Source organism: Clinocottus analis, unplaced genomic scaffold (assembly GCF_023055335.1).
Source record: "Clinocottus analis isolate CAN_PGR_092001 unplaced genomic scaffold, fCliAna1.0.p SCAF_21, whole genome shotgun sequence".
Lineage (NCBI taxonomy): Eukaryota > Metazoa > Chordata > Actinopteri > Perciformes > Cottidae > Clinocottus > Clinocottus analis.
Window position 1 is genome coordinate 10,110,983 of NW_027175943.1, and position 25,126 is coordinate 10,136,108.

At 41.1% G+C, this 25,126-nt stretch overlaps 1 protein-coding gene and 1 long non-coding RNA gene across 2 annotated transcripts in view; one reads left to right on the top strand and one right to left on the bottom strand.

The window, feature by feature from the left end:
• si:dkey-183c6.7 (urea transporter 1) overlaps positions 1 to 19,803 on the bottom strand; it is a 51,537-nt gene extending 31,734 nt beyond the window's left edge. The window contains exon 1 of the mRNA XM_068587823.1: positions 19,780 to 19,803. The gene's annotated coding sequence lies outside the window, so the exon portion shown is untranslated. The remainder of the gene's footprint in view (positions 1 to 19,779) is intronic.
• LOC137792624 (uncharacterized) lies at positions 7,067 to 14,061 on the top strand. Its single transcript, XR_011078115.1, has 4 exons — positions 7,067 to 7,105; positions 12,689 to 12,749; positions 13,156 to 13,246; positions 13,339 to 14,061. It is a non-coding gene; the product is annotated as an uncharacterized lncRNA (long non-coding RNA).
• Positions 19,804 to 25,126: the final 5,323 nt, after the last annotated feature.

Here is a 25,126-nt window from a genome sequence, read left to right on the forward strand (position 1 = left end):
CGGAGGAATTCACTAGCTCGTCATAAAAGAATGTAATACCATTCCAGTTCTCTAACAAACAAGACCAAAACCGCAGGTCGGAGCGACACCCTTCATCGAGCGACACGAGCTCATGCAGACTGGACACGGAAGATGCTCTGTCCAGGAGCCTGGAGATGAACGAACGTCCCTGAGGAATGACTCTTATAGCAAAATTAAGATGCCCGAGAAGTGATATTAACTGTCGTTTTGTTATGTTCCTTAACAGGCTATACGTTTTGGAAATCTGCCGGATGCGCTGTAACTTTGCGATAGGAAGGGACGCTTTCATCTCTGTTGTATCCAGCATAATGTCCAGAAACTTCAAGCGCGTGTCCGGCCCCATGGTTTTTTCCTTTGTAAGTGTTATGCCGAGGGATTGGAAACACTGTTTTAATCTATGTAGTGAGGTGCCTGAGCTGTCGTGTGGGGGATCTATCACCAGAAAATCGTCCAGTGAATGCAGCACTGAGGTAACTCTGACTCTGTTCAGCAGGATCCAGCATAGCGCCTCGGCGATGTGATTAAATATGGAAGGGCTGCTCCTGCACCCGAACGTCAACTGTACCGCAAAGCAAAGTTTGGAATCCCACCGGATCCCGAACAGATGCCATTGCGACGGATGAATAGGCATAATTTTAAATGCGTCCGTAATATCCACTTTGGATAACCATGCCCCCTGACCTGCTAATTTTATGAACCTGATGGCATTGTCAACTGTGGCGTAATGGAGGCTGAATAGCTCAGGTGGGATGAGGCTGTTGACGCTTGCAAGCGCCCCGGAACGTTGAGCGGACAGATCGAAGATTAACCTTTTCTTACCTGAATATTTACCTGTCGCTACCCCTATTGGACTCGTGCGAAACACTGAAAATAGAGATGATGTGAACGGGCCAATGACGTACTCTTTCTTAACCTCTTTCTCTATCAGCTGACAAACCGTATCTAGGTCGTTTTCTGCCGACTGAAGATTTTTTGCGACACAGGTTACCGTTGGCATGGTCAAGACGCCCACTCGGAACCCCTGAGACAAACCGTAAGCAACTGGTCCACAAACACAGAGTCTGGATGAGAACACAATTCATATGCAAGTGCCTGTACATTTATTGGTGTTGAGGGATGCCGTGTCAAAATGTTTTTGAACCACACGGTTTCCCACCCCGCGGTGGGATCCTGGATGCGCGCCGCGGGCACACTGACTACAGGTGCGCATCCCTGCAGTCGCTGCAGACTTGGAGGAAACGACAGTTGGGAAACGTACACACACCTTCGTTGAAATTGTGACGAATTTGCATGCTATTCTGACTGTCAACCTCTCGTCCCCGGCGATCCTGAGGTGCCTGTGCCTGCGTCATTGCTTGGCCGGAGCCAGGCGGCAGGAATGACACAGCGGGGCAAAATGCGCTTTGATGTCCAACGTTCCCGCACCCATGACAAGCCATAGTCTGCGTACCCCCCGCGATCATGACCAGTACCTCTGTGTCCAGCACGGACCAGTTTAGTTGGGAGTTATGCTGGGTAATGTACAGAGTGGCTTTGCTGGAAAACGCCTTGTGGTACTGGTAGAAGATATTCTTCCCATATTTCAGATTCAGGTCGGCGTTAGTGACATGTACGCGTCTAGCTCTTGTCTCCTCTCTGGGTAGACGGTGCACAACACATCCCGGTACACTCCAAATGCCACCATAAACTGCCCGATTGAAAGGTCTTTGCTCAACCGTGGGTCTGCCGATTTAAACACTAAGGCTAAGCTTCTATCGCACTCAGGGGAAGGCGGAATTATACTGACCAGATTGACATTTTTCCCACGTATGATTTTTTCCCTCAGCCGTGTGGTTATACTAGCAGATTGTGTGATATAAGGCCTACTCATGGGGAGCGCAGGAAACGCAGACGCTAACGAATACGGGCCAACCTCGTTTAGCGCAGACCCGCCTGCCAGCCTCCGCTCGGATCCTGGTAGCATCATGGAGTCCTAGGCGGCGATCATGGTGGCTGACGAGGACGGCGTGCGCGTGTTCTCCAGGTTCTGTAGGCGAGCGTCTATGGCCTGAATCGTGCCTTCCAGCGCCTGCAGGGTGTTGATGACGGTGTCGTCTCTGGCCGATGGCCCGGGAGTAGCGGCTGGAGAACTCGTCCTGGGCATGACATTTCTTTTCTTAGCCGGAGTCGCTTGGGCCGGGCCTGCCTTCTTCGTCCTTTTACTAGCTGGCGCCAGCGCTGGAAGGGGATCGGCCAGATCTTGGCTCACCATTAGACTCGTTAGCTCCCGTAGCTCGGGAAGCGGAATGCCTGGCGCTGGTGTTACGCCCCGATCTTGTAGCTGAGCCACGAGTGCTCCTTGCCCCTCTGCGGGAGAGCTGCTGTGCCGCCCCCGGCGCGACCTCCATCGCAGGCTTCCCGGAGCGCTGTGAGCCGCCTGATCCCCCGGTTCGAACCCTGGATCTCCGAGAAATGACTCTATCTCTGACTCCGACATCGTCAGACAAGCCACCACCGCTACACTCACCAGGGTAAACGATATGTACTTTCTCTGCATCAGCGTTCGCCTTTGTTTGCTGAGAATGACAGCAGACAGCAGCAGAGCAGAGCACACATTTAAACTTTGACAGCAACGATATGATTGGCTTAGAGACAGTGACGCGTCCGATTGATTGCTTACACGGGGACGTCCCCCAGCTCAGCTGCTACGTCATGCGATTCAACTGAGATATATGAATAACCCGTAGTGTAGGGTCTTCCTTCTTGAACTACCGCTTAAGCTCCATATGACAGTCATTAGTACACGATACATATCATTACTGTAGAACACGATGAAGGTGGACTCGAGATAACAAGACTTATCCCTGCTTCAACTGATTGAATTTCTGATTATGAATAATACATACATACTGATCCGCCGATACAAATATTCAAACTCCTAGTTATATGGTAATCTAAACACTCACAGGTTACATGAATATACACATGGTTCATGATACATACGTGCATACAGTACATATATCCTCATAAGAATATATTAATTTGTATACTACTGCCAGCAGGCACATTTAAATATAATCTGATTGATTAGGGTGATGAGGCACTTAAAATTAGCAGAAACATTTTATTTTGTTTGACACATTTACTTGTCTGATATTTTGCACTGACTAGTGTTACGCGGCGTTACGCTGCATTCACAACAGGAAGTGTTGTGAATATTCGCTACGCTTGAATGTGAAAGCACCATTAGATTTTGTCATGATTATTCATCATATGTAGTCATGATCAACTTCTGCTCATCATGATCAACTTCTGCACTTCTGCTCATCAGCAGAGAAAAGAGAGAGTCTTTCTTTGAGTTTATATGTCATTTTAGAAAGACAACATCATGAATTTGGCGTTCGACTTTTCTCCCTTCTGAAGAGGAGCGGGCATGCACAGTTATCCGGTGAACTGACTTCTGGTTAGAATGAACGAGACCGTTTGTGGGCGGATCCACGTTCGTGGAACCGAGATATCCTGTAGTCTATCATCTCGTTAGGTTAAGCTGGATAATAGGACTTTTGATCGGATTTGTTGAACCACGTACGTGCAATAGGGCCCAGATTCCTCTCTCACATCTGAGAGGCACTTGTTTTGCTTTGACATCAACTTGACTTTTCTAAGCCCCTAGTAATTCTTCTGAATACTTTGTTTACACCTTGAGAATAGTTGAGCACTTGGAGTTTATAAAATAAATGTGTGTGTGTGTGTGTGTGTGTGTGTGTGTGTGTGTGTGTGTGTGTGTGTGTGTGTAGATGACTGTGTGGTGCATACCTGCAACTCCCCAGTGACACATCACTAACTGAACGGCCCAATTAGCAGAGAAATGCTTTTGTTTTGCTTCCACTCGTGAAACACAAGAAAGGAGACTTCTGAGAGATGTGTGCATCCATCTGTGTGCATATGTGGCCGCTGGTGCACACCCATTAGTAGACTAAAAGTGCAATAAGTGAATACAATAACAGCATGTCAGATGCCATGACAGAGAGATTCTTTTCACTCCGTCTGAGGCAGTGCACCGGGGATTCAAAAGCCTTGTTTTTGCAGGTGGAAACTGCTGTGCCATCTCAAGCACTGCTGATACCTCTTGCTATTTCTCTTTCTCTCTCTCTCTCTCTCTCTGCCTTCCCCCTGCTATCTATGTCTCCATTGCTCAATCCATCGTTAATTTGCTTCAATAAACAAATCCGCCCTCCCTCTGCTTGTCTCTGCCGCTCAGCTCATTCCAATCAGACTGTGAAGCTCGGAAGAGACATACACACACGGCGGAGAGAGAGATGCAGGTGAACGCTGCAAGATTACACTTTGACCCGCGTTGGTTTCGTTAAGAGGAAACATATAGACACACGCTGCCATTCACACAAAAAGCGCATAGAGGCAAGCCATTGTCCTATAGCTGCAGTCAATTTTGATGTTCGTTCACTATTGCAGGTGTGTGTGTGCGTCTGTCAATCCAGACTCATTCCAGCACATTACATAGGTCACTGAATGTATTTGTGCCCTCAGAGGGCGATGCTGTGAAGTAAACATCACTGGCTGCATCATTGTGTTGTAGTGAGCCATGTTATAACTAAATACTGACTTTATATAGAACTTTGTTCAGAAGAAAAAAATATTTTTAGCAGTCAGTTTTACTATTTTAAATGTTTTCTGTATATATGTGAAAATAATATTTTGAACACATGCTTATTTCATACTACACACATATCTGCACCACATAAGCTAGAGACTTCATTTACAACCTATAACATGTATAGATCTGTACAGAGTTTTTCAAAGCTTCTATTGAGGTTTTCAAACAAAGCTGTGAATGTCTGTTGTCATATTTTATAACGTCAACAACACCCTAAAGAATGTGAAAAAATGTGTTGTTGTTGTAGTTATGAATATATTTATACTGTAAGATTTCTGCTAGACAGCCCCCGTTGATACGTCCTTTTGTGTGTGTCAAGTGGGAGAGCAAACACTTTCAATGTTGCGTTAGATTAAAACTTGTTGGGAATTTTGGGAATGATTACATTAATCTTTTTTTAAATATATAGTTTCACTTTTTGAATTTACAACTCTCTGGATTTTTTGAAAATGTTTGGACCACTTGAGTGGGAAACAATCCTTAGCAGCCACTGTAATCTAATTCTAAAAATAGTATAATACTATTTATATTAGTTTGCTTAAAGCTCATCCGCAACTGGACAGAAATATCGTATTCAAACACAATGCAAAGAAAGAAAAAGCTACCAAGCATTTGAATGTCAATTAGGAATTTGAATGTCGACGCTATTAAAGGAAGCATCAAAGTACCAACTTTTTGGTAAAACCATAAACATGTACTGCAGTGGTCCCTCGTTTATCGCGGGGGTTGCATTCCAAAAATAACCTGCAATAGACGAGATCCGCAAAGTCGTCAGCTTTATTTTTTACAATTAGCCTTGTTCTTGGCAGTGGCTGCAGCGTGCCAGACGGTGATGGAGGAGCAGAGGATGGACTCAATGATGGCGGTGTAGAAGTGCACCATCATTGTCTTTGGCAGGTTGAATTTCTTCAGCTGCCGCAGGAAGAACATCCTCTGCTGGGCCTTCTTAGTGATGGAGTTGATGTTAAAGCTCCCACTTGAGGTCCTGGGTGATGATGGAGCCCAGGAAGCGGAAGGACTCCACAGCGTCAACGGGGGAGTTATGCAGGGTGAGAGGGGCGGGTGGAGCTGCGCTCTTCCTGAAGTCCACAACCATCTCCACTGTTTTTAGAGCGTTGAGCTCCAGGTTGTTCTGGCTGCACCAGGTCACCAGGTGGTCAGTCTCCCACCTGTAGGCGGACTCATCCCCGCCGGAGATGAGCGTGGTGTCGTCCGCAAACTTCAGGAGCTTGTCGGACTGGTGACTGGAGGTGCAGCTGTTTGTGATATCTACATGATGTCATTAACCTATTTACACACTGATGGGAGAAGCTACCGTGCTACTTGCCACATCAGTATTATCAACCATTCATAGGCACAGCTACTGGAGCAATTTAGGGTTAAGTGTCTTGCTCAACGACACATCGACATGGGCTAGCGGAGTCGGGGATCGAACCGCAGATCCTCTGATTGGAGGACGACCCTGCTCACCACCAGTGTTGGAATGTAACAAAGTATTTTTACTTTGTTACTGTACTTAAGTTAAGTACAGATTTTTTAAAATTTACTTAAGTAAAAATAATAGTGCATAATTTTTACTTTTACTCCGTTACATTTTGTAGCTATTATCTGTACTTTTACTACATTTCTACAATATGTGTCGTTATTCGTTACATTTTATGAATACGGTTTCGCCAAAATGTTGCTGACACAAAAATATAGATTGCGTTCAGCACTGTAACGGAAACACATGAGCCACCCACCACCCTGCAGAATAACCCTAAGAGCACACACACACACACACACACACACACACACACACACACACACACACACACACACACACACACACACACACACGCACTGCAGGAGGGGCGGAGGGGGGGGGGGTCTCCCAGAATACACCGCGGCCCAACAATAACACCAGTCCGCCCAGCAGGATCCGAGCTACACTACAGTTAGCTACCTATTTGCTGCGGCTCGCCGGTCTGTGTGACCATCTGACCTATTTCAACGCTGTCTCCTACAACTTACGTTCCCCCAGAACTAAAACGCATGTTCAATTAAATTGACTAGAAACGTATTTTCTCCCTGATTACTTCGGTATTCCAAATATGTTGATTATACGTCTGTGTTATTGTGAAGTCAAAAGTGGACTTTAGATTATATTAAAATATATATATATATATATGTGTGTATATATTAAAAAGAGGGAAATGTGGAAGTAAGAAATTAATGTGTATTAATGAAGAAATAATGTGGAGATAAATAATCAGACTAGATAATAAACAGAAATTAGAAACATTATTGCCGACACCTGAAAAGGGGGCGGAGCTATCGGCACCGGAAGTAGCTGCGGGGGAAGGTTAGAAAAGTGGGATCTGACAGCGTGAGAATCGGGACGCTGTGCAAGAACAAACAGACACATCTGCAGACACGGAGAGGCAGCCGGTAAGAGGGAGAGACTTTGTTGGTGATGGTCACCTGATTGACTGACGTGAGCGCTGGAACGGGCGGCGCAGCTCCGCAGCACATCTACGTGCGGCAGCGTTAATTGTTTGTTGACATCTTGGTGGAGGCACAGCTGATGCGGTGAAATGTTGCTTGTGTGTGGGTTTAATGCACGGGGGTTTGATTGCATACGGAAAGGGTGCTGAAATGTGGCTTTTTTCTGTTTTATTTAAGGTTTTTCACCCTTATTTGCTGAAGGGAGTTTTGCTCAAAGGGAGCTTTTTCAGTAAAGCGGAAATTAATGACTTGATGAACTAAATCTCAAAAATAAAAGGAGATAAAAAGAGAAAAGTTGTTTTTTCATTGGAGTGGAATCCAGTCAAAATCCAAGTAGATGGGTCAATCCCTTTCAAGTGGGCAAATGCGCTAAAACAGCGGACAGAACTTGACAGTTATACTGCAGTGAGTTTACTGCACTATATGGAGTTTATCACCCACTTTTGGCTGCATTCCCAAACAACCCGACTGAGAGAAGACCGGACTGAGCGCGACGAGGGCTGTTACCGGCACCTCTGGTCAAGCAGTCTTCAGACCGGCCCCGTTACTGGCTTCACACCAGTCCTTTTCTTTTCCCCCCGCATAGTTTAGAAATGTAAATATGCTTAATTTCAGCGAGAAAGCAAGAAAACAATAACACACACGATTATTAACGTATTTGTAATAAACAATAAAACTAAAATGTGTATAAGCAACGCATATGTGTATAATCAACGTATTTGTTTATGTTTATGTTAATGTTCTTGACTTTTTGAAAATAAATAAATAAATATTTAATTTGGTTGCTTATAATTATTACTAGTAGTGACTTCTGTATAGCCATTACCAGTAGCTATATCTGCATCTTTATCAAAATGTTACAGCCCTAGACATTGAGAGACAACCCATTGCAGGAGTACTTTTACTTTTAATACTTAAAGTAAATTTAAAAGTAAGTACTTTTTACTTTTACTTAAGTAGGATTGTTGATGTAGTACTTTTACTTTCATTTTCCTGGGTACTTGTACTTTTACTTAAGTACTTAACTTCAGTACTTCCTCCACCACTGCTCACCACTAAGCCACAGTTGCCCTTGAAGACAGTTTTATTACTGAAGTTTTAGCAGGAGACAATGGCACACTTGACATTTGCACCCAAAAAGTGATTCGGCTGATGCTGTTATGCAAAACTATTAAATTAGCAATAAAAAATACAAAAAAAATTTTTTTTTTATCCCTCGGTGATCAGAGATTGCACTTTGATTAACTAAAGTTAAGTTCCAGTAACTACCCTCATATCCACTCTCAGCTGCAAGATCATAGACCGAAGCAACATGCTCTCAAAATTCATTTAATTGTCTTTTGACCTGGTTTCATACACTTCTGCTCATCTAAAAATATGATCTGCCCACTTTGCAGATGTATAAAAGCATAACCACATCATAGCATTGCTGGAGACACACATACCAATTTCTACAGAACACGAAGAAATGAAGAGACGTTTTAATCTTGCAGCGGCCCAACCTTTTTGCTTCCCAAAAGAGTGGCGTGATGGAGATGAGCGAACAGATGTGTCAAGCCAGTCGATAACCTTCCGTCTTCCCTCCAGCGGCTGAGCAATTAAACGGCTGACAAGACAAGGAATCATTACGGAGGCTAAGCCTGAGTGATCGACTCTGCATGTGTTTGTGTGTGAGCATGTCAGTGTTTGTCTGCTTGCAGTCTGTGTATCTCTCCCTATGTCAGTAAATGTGTAGGTTGGTTGCGCTGCCATTGACACAACAAAATCAATAACCCCTGCTCAGCCTCTCTAATTCCAGATATTATACTCTCCCACCCTGCACTTTCTCTTGTTGCAATGCTAAATGCATATAGATAAGTGTAGCATTTAAAGTGTCTTATCGGGCGACTGTGGCTCAGTGGTGAACAGGATCGTCTTCCAATCAGAGGATTGGCGGTTTGATCCCCGGCGCTGCTAGCCCATCTCGATGTGTCCTTGAGCAAGACACCTAAAATGCTCCCGTAGCTGCGCCTGCTGAGTATGAATGGTTGATACTAATGTGGCACCTTCCATCGTGGCTCCTCCCATCAGTGAGTGAATGGGTGAATGATGTAATTTCACTAACAAGGACCACGGTACTCGTAACTGGTGTTGGTGAAAGGTTTATTTGGAACCATTAGGTGCTGGAGAAGGGGAAGGAAGTGAAGGATGCAGGGTAAGGGAATGGGGAGAAAGAGGCAGGTTTTGGTGCGCCGGTTGAGGCGAGCGTCTGGGGTGTGGAGACTGTGGATGGGGGCCTTCTCTTGGCAGCTCTGTAGTTCAGAGTCCCACCATTATTTCTGTAGAGAGAGAGGTGGGGAGGCAAGCACGGGGTGGGTGGGAGGGATGTGAAGACTGAGTCAAGGAGGGAGTGGATGGGTTAATTGCGTTTTAGTAGCCGGGTGCACAGGAGAATGGGCCACGTGTTGGGTGTGGTCCACGTTCCCGAACTACGTTTCGTGGAAACCTTATTTCACTAACAAGGACCACGCCACTTGTAACTAGTGTTGGTGAAAGGTTTATTCGGGACCATTATGTTCTTGAGCTGAAGAAGGAAAAAGGATGCAGGATGAGGGGGTAAGGGTCGAGGGTGAGGGATGTGGGATGAGGGTCGAGGGGTGGTGGTTGAGGGATGAGGGTCAAGCGTGATGAATGAGGGGTAAGGGATGGGAGGTAAGGGTTAGGAATGAGGGGAAAGGGATGTGGGGTAAGGCATGGGGATAAAGAGGCGGGTTGGTGCGCCAGTTGAGGCGAGCGGCCGTAGGTGACGTTGGGAGGCAGCGGCCAACTGGTTAGTAGTTTGAGCTCTGTTCTGCAAGCATCGTCGAGCGTGACTTGTGCGTGGAGGTTTATGATGGAGGCGGCGACTGAGAGGAGATGTGACAGGAAGGATCGGCCCTGGGGAATGATGCATATGGCGTAGTTGAGGTGGCTTAGCAGTGAAAGCAGTTGGCGTTTGGTGAACAACAGGGCCAGAAGGAAGTTAGAAAAGTGTACGGTGATGTGGTTGATTTTTCCGGTGGGCAGGGATGCTTGAAACAGAAGTGAATCGAGGGTGATGCCCAGGAATCCTCGAGACGTGGCAGGACCTGTGGTTTTCTCGGCGGAGAGTGGTACTCAGAGTTCATTAAACGCGGAGGTCAGGGTATGGAGGCCGAGTGCTGGAGGGGAGGAGGAAGGTGTGACTGTGAGTAAGTCGTCCAGGAGGTGTATGTCGTATGGGTGTTTGTGGTTGTTGGATGAGGGATATGGCGTGGCTGATAGTGGCTGATAGTGGCGTACTGCACGGAGTAGCCTGGGCTTGGGATAAGGCTATTGATGCTGGGTCAGGAAGAGCCGCGGGGAGATGAGAGGTCTATTGTCAGTCTCTTTTTCCCAGAGTATTTCCTGGTGGCTATGCCGAAAACAGTGTCACCTTCCTGTCTGCCTGACGGAACAGGATCTTTTGCTGGGTGAGGGCGGTTTTGAGCTGATGAACGGTGCAGCTGCTGACTGGGTGGAGACTGAGTCAAGGAGGGAGTAGATGGGTTAATTGCGTTTAAGTAGCCGGGTGCGCGGGAGAACAGGCTGCGTGTTGGGCGTAGTCCACATTCCCAAACTTCGTTTCGTGGAAACCACATGTAGTATTAAAGTGCTTTGAGTGGTCGGAAAACCAGAAAAGTGCTATACAAATACAGCCCCATTTACCATATTTAATGCCATGAGACTTCATCAGGAAAGCCAAGGTTGAGAAAATGGGATATCCAAAGATTCACTCTATTGCATTTCAATATAGAAGGAAAATGTAGATTTCTCTGCCTCACAAACCAGCAATGACTTTCCTCTAAAGGCTGATTTATACTCTGGTTTTACGCAGAAACGCAAGCACACATGGCCGCCCTTGCGTCGTCAAATCAGCCATTTTGCGAGAGAGACAGAAGTTATTTGCCTTGTGTATGCGTGTATAAGTGTCTGTGGCCGTGTCTACTACCGAACACTTTACGAAGTACACTGCAATACAGTGCACTATAACACAGAGCACTAACATATGTAGTGCACTGTGTTGCTGATAAGCGCTGTATCAAATGGAACACTTTCGTTAACCAATTGGCGGAAGTGACGGACGCAAATCTGTTTGCAGCACCCGCAAAAATTAAGCCGGAAGTGACATCCGCAAATCTGCTCGCAATACCCGCGAAACTAAAACTGACTAAATGAACGCACTTCTCACCCTATTTTTGTCCCTTGTGTTCCCCTTTCTCCAACCCATGTGGAAACTGCAACACCTCCACAATCGCAGCAGGAGGATATAAATAAAGTAATAAAAAGCTGGCGAAATGGCTCCTCCTCTTCCGCTACGTAGCCAAGATGGCGCCCGTTCAGTGCGAGTAGTGTCCATCGCTTTACGCTACATTTTTTGACCGTTTGCAGTGCGTCATCCGGGTACTTTCAGTGCACTGAATTCTGCTGGTTTTGTCAGTGAGGCGCACTAAGCACTGAAAGTCAGTGCTCGAAGTGCGCGGTAGTAGACACGGCCTGTGTGTCTGTTAAATTGCCCTAATGAGAACACCTGTGGGTTGCCATAGTGATGACTTCAAAGGTCTTCAGTTACATAGAGTTACATGGAGGAACACCTATCAAAAAAATCCCTCAAAAAAGATACTTTAAAAGCTCCTATTGCTTCAATATCGCATATAGAGCGTAAGGAAGACTTGATTAACAGATACTGTGTACTTAAGTGAATATTGCACCAAGACATGAATTAAATTGTTTATAGTGCTCGAGTGATTGTGCTTACACGTGTTCAATAACCGGTCACTCAATAACTTGTGTAACATTATGGTGAGTAATATCCCACAAGTTGAACCCTTGTGTGATGTTCATATTTGTGTGATTCAGCTAGTGTTCGCGTCTTCTGCATTTTGGGTTTTTTAATTCAACACAAACAATTTTATAATAAAATACTCAACAGACGTTTACGTCATACCAATTACAAGCATTATAAACGGCATATTTGGTTAATATTTGCCCGTCATAGAGCCTAGAGGACAGATTGTGAACTGTTAATATGATTGTAAAGGGGGTTGAATGATTCTTCCTGTACTTTTCCTAGAATAAGGGAACTAGTTATAGTCAGAAATTGTAGTTTATCTTGAAATGTATATTCCCTGGTATATCAAAGTGATTTCTAAGCCATATGGTATTTGGCCATGTGTAGAAAAGTGTCTCATTGATTTATAAAATAAATTGCATGGAGAGAACTGGTTTATAATTTAGAGCAGGTCTACTCTATAATTAGGCTTAATACCTCTAGAATAATGATAAACAAAACAATGTGCGACTCTTGTGCAGTGTGTAACATTAAGCATGAACTACAGTATATACATACTGGGTACAATCTTGGTCTAAAGGATGGCTGAGTACTAATACAAAAAAATTCAGTACAAATTGATACCGTCATTATAATTTTATAACCAAAAGATTGTCCCACAATTATACATTTTGTTTCTAACCATTGTTCTTTTACAGATGCCCAATTCTTTGAAGCATCCTTCCATCATGCTGTTTGCCGGGCAACCTCTTAGATCTTGTAAGTATCTAGGCTACAAATACATTGATTTATAATTTACTGTCAATTCAATAAATCAGATTATAAACAATGAAACTCATTTTGAAGTTCAGATGAATCAACATGAAAAATCTGTAACTGAGTTACATGACGGTTTGTCTGAGGTAATAATCGATAATATGGTTTTGTAGGCGGTGTGCTGTAAATCATATTTGCATTTTTTTTTTGTAACTGACTGTAGTTAATCCATCTAAAAAACAGATGTGTGGTTTTCTTTTGTTTGTGGCAGGCCGCAGAAAGTACAGCCCTGGTTGCTCTATACTTAAAATATGACTTAATATATAAAACTTAAAATGAAGCTTTACTTAAACTGTAAATTAATAAACTAATACTTTTTGGGGGGATCTTGTTCGTATGCATTTTTCAGAATAAAGACAAACGTCAAGCGCGACTGTATCCTGGGGAGCTTAAGTGTCTACCTCAATGAAGACATGGAGACACTCGTCAAAGAATATATGGTAAGTTTACATAACAGTGTGCCATTTTGAATATGACGATGTGACCAGCATGGGTACACAGCTCATTGTTCTCTTTGTTTATTATCCTCCAGGACTGCGAATCTACAGAGTTTGTGTCGGGTATTGGACAGACTACGATGGGCATCTACCTCATTCGTAGAGAGGGTGCTGGCCCCGAAGAAGAGCCTACAGATGTTGGTGTTGTTCTTGAAGGCATTGGACTTCTGCAAAACCTACCATCTGTCACACATGGATGTGTGATGCTTTTCGGACTGATATATGCACCAAACTTGAGTTACGCCAATGACCTCAAGTGTACATTTAAAGTATTTCAGAAAGTCCTGATGGAACTGGACACTACCAAGCTTTCACCAAAAGTCCAAAGACTCAAAATTAAGCTGCTCAAGTGATGGTGTAAAAGTGTCTGGATAAAAAGTGGAGGACTTGCTGCAAATGTCGATACAGAGCTTGGTCAATGTAAATATTTTCTGTGTTTTTCACGGTTATGAATGATATATTTTTGCTACGGATCACTAATTTTATATTCCTGCATGCATGATGCACAAGCCTAATGGCAATGTTATGGTGGTCCACGTTTTAAAAAATGGATCTCACGGATTCCGTGAAATGTTAGTGTAATGTAAGCATTACAGTTACCGTTCAGCACTGTTCTTATTCCTGCTGTGTGAGGCCAATGGCCTCGTAATGTGTTTTTTTTTGGATCAGAGTTGTTTTGGCATTTATTATCTGAAAGATATCTATTGTGGCAAAGAAAAGTTACATCCTTTAATAGAGCACTTTCTTAACCTCAATGGTAACTAGGACATTTTCTTTTTCATGATTTGTTTCTTTGCACACAACATGGATGTGAACACTGGCTGTGCTGCTATTGGAAGAGATGTGGTGTCGCATTTTTTACACACGCCAATAAATAGTAAATGTGAGAAATAGTTGTCTGACTGTTCTTTTTTTGTACACTAGTTATTGTTAATGATAAAATACATTTTTTAAATATGGATATCAATATTAAAAATACATTGGGTTTATTAATAAAAAGTACATACATGTAATGCATTTTAAGTAAATTGAGTTTATTGCATAAACCTGATTATTATGAATACGAAACAAATAGATTTTATGTAAAAAGAATACATAGACATACCTGGTTATGAATTTGAAACACATTAAACTTATTTATGCTAAATGCATTAATACAATGTTTCTTATGTGTTCCAAACACATTGGGTTTATTGGTATTTTTTACATTGATTTGATTTGTTTAATTCATGTTCAACTAACGAAAATACATCACATTAAGTTTTGTTAGTATTATTTTAATAATCGATTAATCGGTCGATTATTTTTTCCATTAATTGATTAATCGGATAAAAAATAATAATTTTTAAAGCAATAATTAAATAAACAAAACTGACTGCAAATTCACAGTGCAAAAAATCTTAACAATATAGAATTTATCAAAAATAAAGAAATACAAATCAGAAAACGACAGGATTTGTTTGAACATCAGAACTTGTTCTCTACACTCACAGACATTCACACTCACACGCATGCACACTCGCAGACACACACACACACACACTAACACACATGCACAGACACATACACTCACAGAGATGCACACTCACAAACACACTCACATACTTACAGATGTACATACTCAGAACTCAGAGAACAAGAGATAATATTCCAGAAGTAACCTCTCAATGTATCAACGGATAACTTACGGACTGCACTTTATCCAAACAAAGGTTGTTAATTAGATATGGAACTACAATCCCAGCAACACTTTCTCTGCATGAAGCCACATTATATCGGACTGTTGAACGCAGGTCTGCGTTCTGCACCTCAGAGGAGATATTTACGCGTTGTTCCTCTTGAAGCCTCTGCGGTATTTTAAAACGAAAACGTTAGCTAACCCAACAAACACGGAGAATGAACGACAAGCTAGCGAGCTAACAACAACGGTTAGCCTAGCTGCTATGTTATTTTACACGTAACGCGACTATGCAGTGACATACAACGGGCTGCTGAACCTCCTGCACCTTCTGTCTGCTGCGCTGCGCACTCCGCTCAAATGTTTTGTTCAATACATATATACACACATATATACATATATATATACACACATATACACATACATATATATACACACATATACACATACATATATATATATATATATATATATATATATATATATACACATATATATACACACACATATATACACACACACATATATACACATATATATACATACACATACATACACATATATATACACACATATACATATATATACATACACACATATATATACATACATACATATATACATATATACACATATATATACATACATATACATACACATATATATACACACATATACATACACATATATATACATACATACATATATACATATACATACATATATATATACATACATACATATATATACATACATATATATACATATATATATACATACATATATATATACATACATATATATATACATACATATATACATACATATATATATACATACATATATACATACATATATATATATACATTCACATATATATATTCACATATACATATATATATATATATATATATATTCACATATACATATATATATATATACATATATATATATATTCACATATACATATATATATTCACATATACATATATATATTCACATATACATATATATATATATATATACATATATATATATATATATATTCACATATACATATATATATATATATACATATATATATATATATATTCACATATACATATATATATATATATACATATATATATATATATATATATATATATATATATGTATGTATATATATATATTTTGAACAGGTACTGTGGACAAACCACTCCTTCTTTGGTCCATGGTTAGTCTGTCGCTTACCTTAAAGATGTATGTTAAAGACCAGCAATTGATTCACTTTATACAAAAGCAATAATTGCTTTTCATATTTTTTAGTTCAGTTTTTCTTCCTCAGTGAGAAAAGTCCAGCCTGTGTTGTCTTGAACAATTGCACTGAACATCTTGTGATGTGAGGAAAGTTCTCCTCTTTGAGAGAAGAGTAAAGACCCAGATGTAATGCTGCTTTAAAGTGCTCTGCATGGATTAGACTGCGGAGTCAGAGCTTTGTGCATGCGCGACTAACTTTCAATCTGGACGCGTAGCGTAGTAGTGTATTTGCCTGACTGTGAGCGCGTTTGAAGCGGCTCGCTGCAGCACCGCTGCTTGTTGAGAACAGAAGTTACATAACAATACGTGCTTTTACGTCAGACTCACTTCCTCGCGCTGCCAGTCGGCGAGGCTGCGGAAGCGCGCGCATCAACATGAATCGCCTTTAAAGTGAAAACAGTGTCGCTGTGCTATGTTCATGGCGTTTAACTTATTTTTTTCCATTAATTGATTAATCGGATAAAAAATAATAATTTTTAAAGTAATAATTAAATAAACAAAACTGACTGCAAATTCACAGTGCAAAAAATCTTAACAATATAGAATTTATCAAAAATAAAGAAATACAAATCAGAAAACGACAGGATTTGTTTGAACATCAGAACTTGTTCTCTACACTCACAGACATTCACACTCACACGCATGCACACTCGCAGACACACACACACACACACTAACACACATGCACAGACACATACACTCACAGAGATGCACACTCACAAACACACTCACATACTTACAGATGTACATACTCAGAACTCAGAGAACAAGAGATAATATTCCAGAAGTAACCTCTCAATGTATCAACGGATAACTTACGGACTGCACTTTATCCAAACAAAGGTTGTTAATTAGATATGGAACTACAATCCCAGCAACACTTTCTCTGCATGAAGCCACATTATATCGGACTGTTGAACGCAGGTCTGCGTTCTGCACCTCAGAGGAGATATTTACGCGTTGTTCCTCTTGAAGCCTCTGCGGTATTTTAAAACGAAAACGTTAGCTAACCCAACAAACACGGAGAATGAACGACAAGCTAGCGAGCTAACAACAACGGTTAGCCTAGCTGCTATGTTATTTTACACGTAACGCGACTATGCAGTGACATACAACGGGCTGCTGAACCTCCTGCACCTTCTGTCTGCTGCGCTGCGCACTCCGCTCAAATGTTTTGTTCAATACATATATACACACATATATACATATATATATACACACATATACACATACATATATATACACACATATACACATACATATATATATATATATATATATATATATATATATATACACATATATATACACACACATATATACACACACACATATATACACATATATATACATACACATACATACACATATATATACACACATATACATATATATACATACACACATATATATACATACATACATATATACATATATACACATATATATACATACATATACATACACATATATATACACACATATACATACACATATATATACATACATACATATATACATATACATACATATATATATACATACATACATATATATACATACATATATATATACATATATATATACATACATATATATATACATACATATATATATACATACATATATACATACATATATATATACATACATATATACATACATATATATATATACATTCACATATATATATTCACATATACATATATATATATATATATATATATATATTCACATATACATATATATATATATACATATATATATATATATTCACATATACATATATATATTCACATATACATATATATATTCACATATACATATATATATATATATATTCACATATACATATATATATTCACATATACATATATATATATATATATTCACATATACATATATATATATTCACATATACATATATATATATATATATATATACATATATATATATATATATATATATATATATATATATGTATGTATATATATATATTTTGAACAGGTACTGTGGACAAACCACTCCTTCTTTGGTCCATGGTTAGTCTGTCGCTTACCTTAAAGATGTATGTTAAAGACCAGCAATTGATTCACTTTATACAAAAGCAATAATTGCTTTTCATATTTTTTAGTTCAGTTTTTCTTCCTCAGTGAGAAAAGTCCAGCCTGTGTTGTCTTGAACAATTGCACTGAACATCTTGTGATGTGAGGAAAGTTCTCCTCTTTGAGAGAAGAGTAAAGACCCAGATGTAATGCTGCTTTAAAGTGCTCTGCATGGATTAGACTGCGGAGTCAGAGCTTTGTGCATGCGCGACTAACTTTCAATCTGGACGCGTAGCGTAGTAGTGTATTTGCCTGACTGTGAGCGCGTTTGAAGCGGCTCGCTGCAGCACCGCTGCTTGTTGAGAACAGAAGTTACATAACAATACGTGCTTTTACGTCAGACTCACTTCCTCGCGCTGCCAGTCGGCGAGGCTGCGGAAGCGCGCGCATCAACATGAATCGCCTTTAAAGTGAAAACAGTGTCGCTGTGCTATGTTCATGGCGTTTAACTTATTTATTTTTCATGTTTGATTGACCTCACGCCGACAAGACTGGGAGAGCAGTGAGACACAAGGTCTGCACTATGCTGTCTAGAGAGATTTAATGCAATAAGCCCCTCCCAATGCAAAAAAACAAACAAACATGCGGTTAACGCATGATCAAATAGTTAACGCCGTTAAAGGATTGCCAGATTAATCTTGCGTTAACGCGTTATCGTGCTCAGCCCTAGTTCATAGTTTTCCAGCCGGTTTAACAGATGATTGAAAGTATTTACAAATTACGCTACTTATTATTTACATGATCTTAGTTTGTCGGTCATGATCGTTCGTTCTCGTGAACGGCCGACTGAAACGTCACTTTAAATGTTGCCGCCGCAAGGGATTGTGGGTTGGCATTATCTCATTTCCTTTTGATAAGGAAGGTCCAGTGGTTCCTAAGCTAAAGGATCTAAGTTAGGAGGCATGAAGCTCCTTTCTTTTACGTTTAGAGAATTCGACCGGCACTTATCATGGTGGCCACTAAGGTACTTCCGGGTCATTTCCCTCAGTTAGGAAGGTTCCTAACCAAAAAGGACTACTCGACCGCAGCACCTGTTATCCCTCTCTCTATCCCTCACTCTTCTCTCCCTCATTTTACCCTCTCACGTCCAGACACCCGAACAGCGCCGACTAGTGGTCATAACTCATGTAATTACTACTGTCAGTGAACACCCAGTTCATGATCATTTGCAACACAGGATCAGCTTTTTGAGTTTGGATGAGGTACTGTCTGTTCATATTCAGGAGTAAATTGTCCATAGTTACCGCTGCCATATCTGGTAAAACAGACTCCACATGTGATATTATGTCTGCATTAGGTGGGGTAGTGAGGGCAGACTAAGCAGGGTGCCAGATTAGCGGTTGAAATCTGTGACTCTGTCTTGTCCGTTTGAGTGTGAATTGAAACATCTCACCTGATTGGCTGCAACCACAGGGGTCAGAGTGGCTTCTCCAGCTGTCAGGGGATGACGGGACATAGAATCAGCATTAGCATGTTTAGTTCCCTGTCGATATTCAATTGTCCACTCATATTGGACAATTTCCAGAGCCCACTTATCCCTGGGACCTGTAGGATCACAATCCAGAGGCATCTTCCTCAAGGAAATAAGAGGTTTGTGGTCTGTGATGATGCAAAAAGGGGGACCTGTTAGATACTGGCGAAAGTGCTGGATACGATAGTCCACAGTTTCCTGTCATATGTAGACCAACATTTCTCTGTTTTTGTCAAAACACGACTGCCAAAAGCAATGACATTTTCCATGTTTTCAGCATTCACCTAGATAGAACACATCCAACGGCTGTGCTGGATGCATCTGTGAAGAGCAAAAACTCATGTGAGAAATCTGGGTAAGAGAGGTTGGGTGTGTTACACAGAGTATGATGGAGGCTTTCAAACATGCTCTGTTCAACCTCAGTTCATAGAAATGTCTTTCCTTTTTGAGTGAGAGCATGCAAGGGCTCTGACATTTTTGCAAACCCAAAAATGAAACGCCGATAAGAAGAGCACAGCCCAAGGACTGCTCTAACTTCAGTCGGGCTTTTGGGAGCGGGCCCGTCCCTCACTTTTTCCTCGCATTTTGAGGGTTTGAGTTTGAAATTGGTGGCTCTGAGGCGATCAAACACCTCCGTCACATGCTGAAGATGGACAGCAAAATTTGGGGTATATACAATAATGTGATCAAGGTATACTAAATATGTTTTCCATGAGAGACCTTGTAACACCAGTTGCAATAGATGTTGGAAAGTGGGGGGTGCGTTTACCAAGCCCATTGGCATCATACAAACTGGTAAAGTCCTCGGCCTGTGGTAAAAGCTGTCTTTGCTTTGTCCTGTTCCTTGAGCTGCACTTGCCAATACCCTGATGAGAGATCGATTGTGCTGAACACGGATGAACCTCTGAGTCCATCCATGGTGTCGTCTGTTCTGGGCAAAGGGTGTGCATCTATTACTGTGAATGGATTCAAACCTCTGTAGTCTACACAAAATCGCTATGTGCCATCCTTTGTCCTGACCAATACCATAGGTGCTGCCCAGAGGTTGTCACTCATTTCCACAATTACTTTTTCCAACATCTTATCGACATGTGATTGAATAAATATTTGCTTCCTAACTGGGGGTACATCTTTTGTATGGATGTTATGTTTGACCATGTCTGTATTACCAAAGTCTGTGCTGGTTTTACTGTAGATATCACGGTAAGACGAGAGCAAGTTGTACAGGTTGGAATTTCTGCATTTGTCAGATTTCCACACTTGCCATCAATCAGCAGCTTGGTTGGCTGGGTGACCTTAGTTGGCAGATTGGATGGCCGTACTGGGCAGGTGGACACATTACATACAGGCGTTGAATCCTCACTTATGTCAGTGTCTGACACTGGACTAAACTGTCCTAACTGCAGCCCTCACTCTTCTTCTCTCCCTCATTTTACCCTCTCGCATCCAGGCGCCCGAACAGCGCTGGATAGTGGTCATAACTAATACATGTAATACATTTACATCATACATTATTACTCTTACACTGCTTGTAGTTTTTCTGCCATATAGTATTAAACAAACAGGATTCATGGATTTAAAATACACAATTACACACTAACTGAACACACATACACACACAAAGTGAGTGATAGAAAGTCAGCAAAAGGTTAAGCAGCTGATTAAACTGAGTTTAGCCTTATGGTGCGTTCACACCGAACGCGTTAAATTTCGACGCGCGGCGAGATTTTTTTCGACACGCGCGAGAAATATTGTGTTCACACCAAAAAGGGGGCGTGGCTTATCTCCGCCACTTTTCTCTTTGAAAAGAGCAATCTTTTCTGTTATAGACCAGGGGTCACCAACCTTTTTGGAACCGAGAGCTACTTTGAGGTACAAAATAATCCGAAGGGCTACTTGTTTGATACAAAGTTCCTGAACAACAAAGTTCCACAGATCACCTTTTAATTATACTATATGTGAACTGTCTGATCACATATCAATGTTAATTATTCTTCACAATAATTATTAACAATTTCCACAACAATGATGGTAGGAAAAACATGTTTTTATCACTTTGTTAGGTAAATGAAAATAAAGTTATATTCATGCAAAAAATAACTAATATTTAGTTACTACTAAATAGCGTATTGTGGAAAACAATAAGCTATTTTTGTGTCAAACAAAACAGAATAATTGCAGATGTGTGAGCATCAAGTTGCATCAGTGTTAGTAGCTCAGTGAGCTGCTTTCCTCTACACATCTTTTATCAAAGGGGTTGTAGATTTGATACGTACTCTCAATTCATGCTTAATGAGCTGAGGTCTGTTTTCTGATAAAAGACGCAACAGCAGAAAGACATCATGGAGATCTCATAAAGATCGGCTTTTGGCAAAATAACAAGAATCGGCGAGTCACACATGCGTAGCAGTCTGTTAACGCCGTACGGTGAACTTTTAAAATCAGTATTTCCTCTTGCGCCCAGAGACTCTTGATATAGTCAGAAACGTTGTTTATGGAGCTCCAGGCTGCAATCTGTCTTGACCCGCATGTACATGAACTCCTAGGTTTAAAACTGATAGTGGAATAAAGATGATGAGGGACCGCCGGACTGGAGATTCAATCTGAGAAACAAACTTATTTTTTCATTTTGCCTACAAGCTCAGACATCTACAGCCGACAATTATGAAGAATTTAATGACCACTGTTAAGCACATTTAAGCACAGACCCGTTTTTAATGGAGAAACAAAAATTGAAGAAAAAAAAAATTGAATTTCTTATTTTTTTTAAATCCTGTGATTTCATTTTGAAGGGACTTTTATGCAGCGCAGTGGTTTTTTTGCCGGGTAGTCCCTCCGTTTTCACCAGCGTGTTCCAGATTGTGTTAAACGACAGGGTTGGAACCGGCCTACATCATCACCAGCCAGCCCTCCCGCTAAGATCATTCTGTGCTTCACAGAACACGTTAAATTGACTCTATAACATAAAGTTCAGAAACTACTGACTAAGTTCTATACTACTCTTCGTGATCTGTATTCATAAACATGGTTTCCACACCCAGCATGCAACACTACTGGTCGTGATCTGTATTCACACTCATGGGTTGGATGTTTCTTGCAGGTTTTCAGACCTTTTTGGCGATTTTAGGACATTCTGCCTTGATTTTAATCCAGAACACTGGCACTGCGGCAGACTTGAAACGTACATTAAAGTTTCATTTTTGGGGTAACGTTCTCACGTAGCCTCTTCACGTGTCAAAAGTAAGAGGCTCAGACGGATGTATCCGGCCATTTTTCAAAATAAAACCGACCTTGGTTTTCTTTTTTTCCTTCATTCTTTCTGTGCGGCCCTATACCAAGAGTACGTTGTGTCACTCGCTCACAGCCAAAGACATTTTTGAGTGTGATTCAACTGCATGGCACCAAAATCTAAATCCTTTAAAAAAGGAGTATACTGATATTGTTCTTTATTCCCATGTGACTATTATGCACCTGGGCTGCAGAGTTAGTTTAGGTTCTGTTACCTTTGTTACGCACCTTCAACACCCCTAAACACACACACACACACACACACACACACACACACACACACACAGAATGCAACACTACTGTGTCCATGCTATCTCAGGTTTAAACTGCACCATCTTTTCATACATTGGAGATGTTAAGAATGTCCCTCGATTTGGGTCGCTGATCTACAGTACAATCGTCCCTCGCTTTAACGCAGTTCACCTTTTGTGGACTCGCAGATTAATTTTTTTACAGCAACAGTATGAACGCGCATTGTGTTCTGCGCCCTGATTGGCTAAGGGACTGTACACCCTTGTCAATCAATCTCTGTGCAGTGTGTGTACAGTACAGAATACGTTCGGCTAAAAAGCCAGCGGAGCGCGGCGCCAGGTCAAAGAGGCATGGTCAGAGGATCTCGTAGATTGATCATTAAAATGAAATTTGTTAAACATGTTTGGGCTTATTTTTTTAAATCTGCGAAAGTTTGAACTTAGAGTTTTTAAATAAGGGAGAAATGTGAGAAAATGTTAATGCCTGTGTGAGAAAAGTGTATAAAAGTGTGTGGTTAGGGGTTTTACGGCTTTAAAACATGTATAATAATTTTAAAAAATAAAGCTAATTACTTCGCAGATTCCAGTGTACAGTCGTCCCTCGCTATAAGGTGGTTCACCTTTTCGCAGTTTTTTTTTGTTGTTTTTTTTTTTTACAGCATATAGTATGAATGTGCATTGTGTTCTACACCCTCATTAAGATAAGGGACTGTACACCCTTGTCAATCAGCAGTGTCTCTTGTACAGTACAGAATATGTTCGGCTAAAAAGTCAGCGGAGCAGCGCCGGACAAAGAGGCATGGCCAGAGGACCTTCTAGATTGATCATTAAAATTAAATTTGTTGTTCGGGCTTATTTTTTTAAATCCGCGAAACTTTGAAATTGTTCAAATGAGAGAGAAATGTGAGAAAGTGTTAATGCCTGTCTGAGAAAAGTGTATAAAAGTGTGTGGTTAGGGGTTTTACGGCCTTAAAACATGTATAATGGTAAAAAATGAAGGTGACTACTTCGCGGATTTTGTCTATTGCGGGTTATTTTTGGAACGTATCCCCTGCGATAAACAAGGGACCACTGTATCCACAATTTTCTTCCACTCTGAAACAAGTATTATTGATTACAGAGAAACTCCAATATGAACACACTGGTATGTGTGTGTGTCCGAGTGTGCCTCTTAATGTTTACGTGTCTATTATTGTCTTCTGGCGATTCTGAGAATGTTCCACCTATCACGAGAGGCTCAAAGAGAGGACTCAAATGCAGATGCATGGTAAAAAGAAATTAACTTCATTCTTTCCCAAACAGGCAGAACTCTTAAAAAACAAACATGATTCCGACAGAACGGAACAAACGCAGCGACAGGAACAGGACTACACATGCGTATACACACAGTACAACTCTACAAGGGAACAGAAGACACACAGGGCTTAAAGCCTAGTTCATGCTTCTGCGTCACGTCGACGGCGTAGGTACGCCGTCGACGTGACGCTGTCGTTGAGCATTCAAAGTTCTGCGTTGAGGGACCGCGTTGCTCTGCAATTCACCGCCATGCCGCCAGGTGTGTGTGGCTTTGTGGTTTCAGGGGTTTCAGAGTCGGAGCTCATCAAAATTGAAGAGCAAATGTGTATATTGCAAATGTTAAAGCGTAGGCGACAGAGAAGACGTTTGCGGAGGTAGTCTGTACGACCACTAAAAAAAAAAAAAAGGAACTGCTGGAAATTACGTTCTAAGCG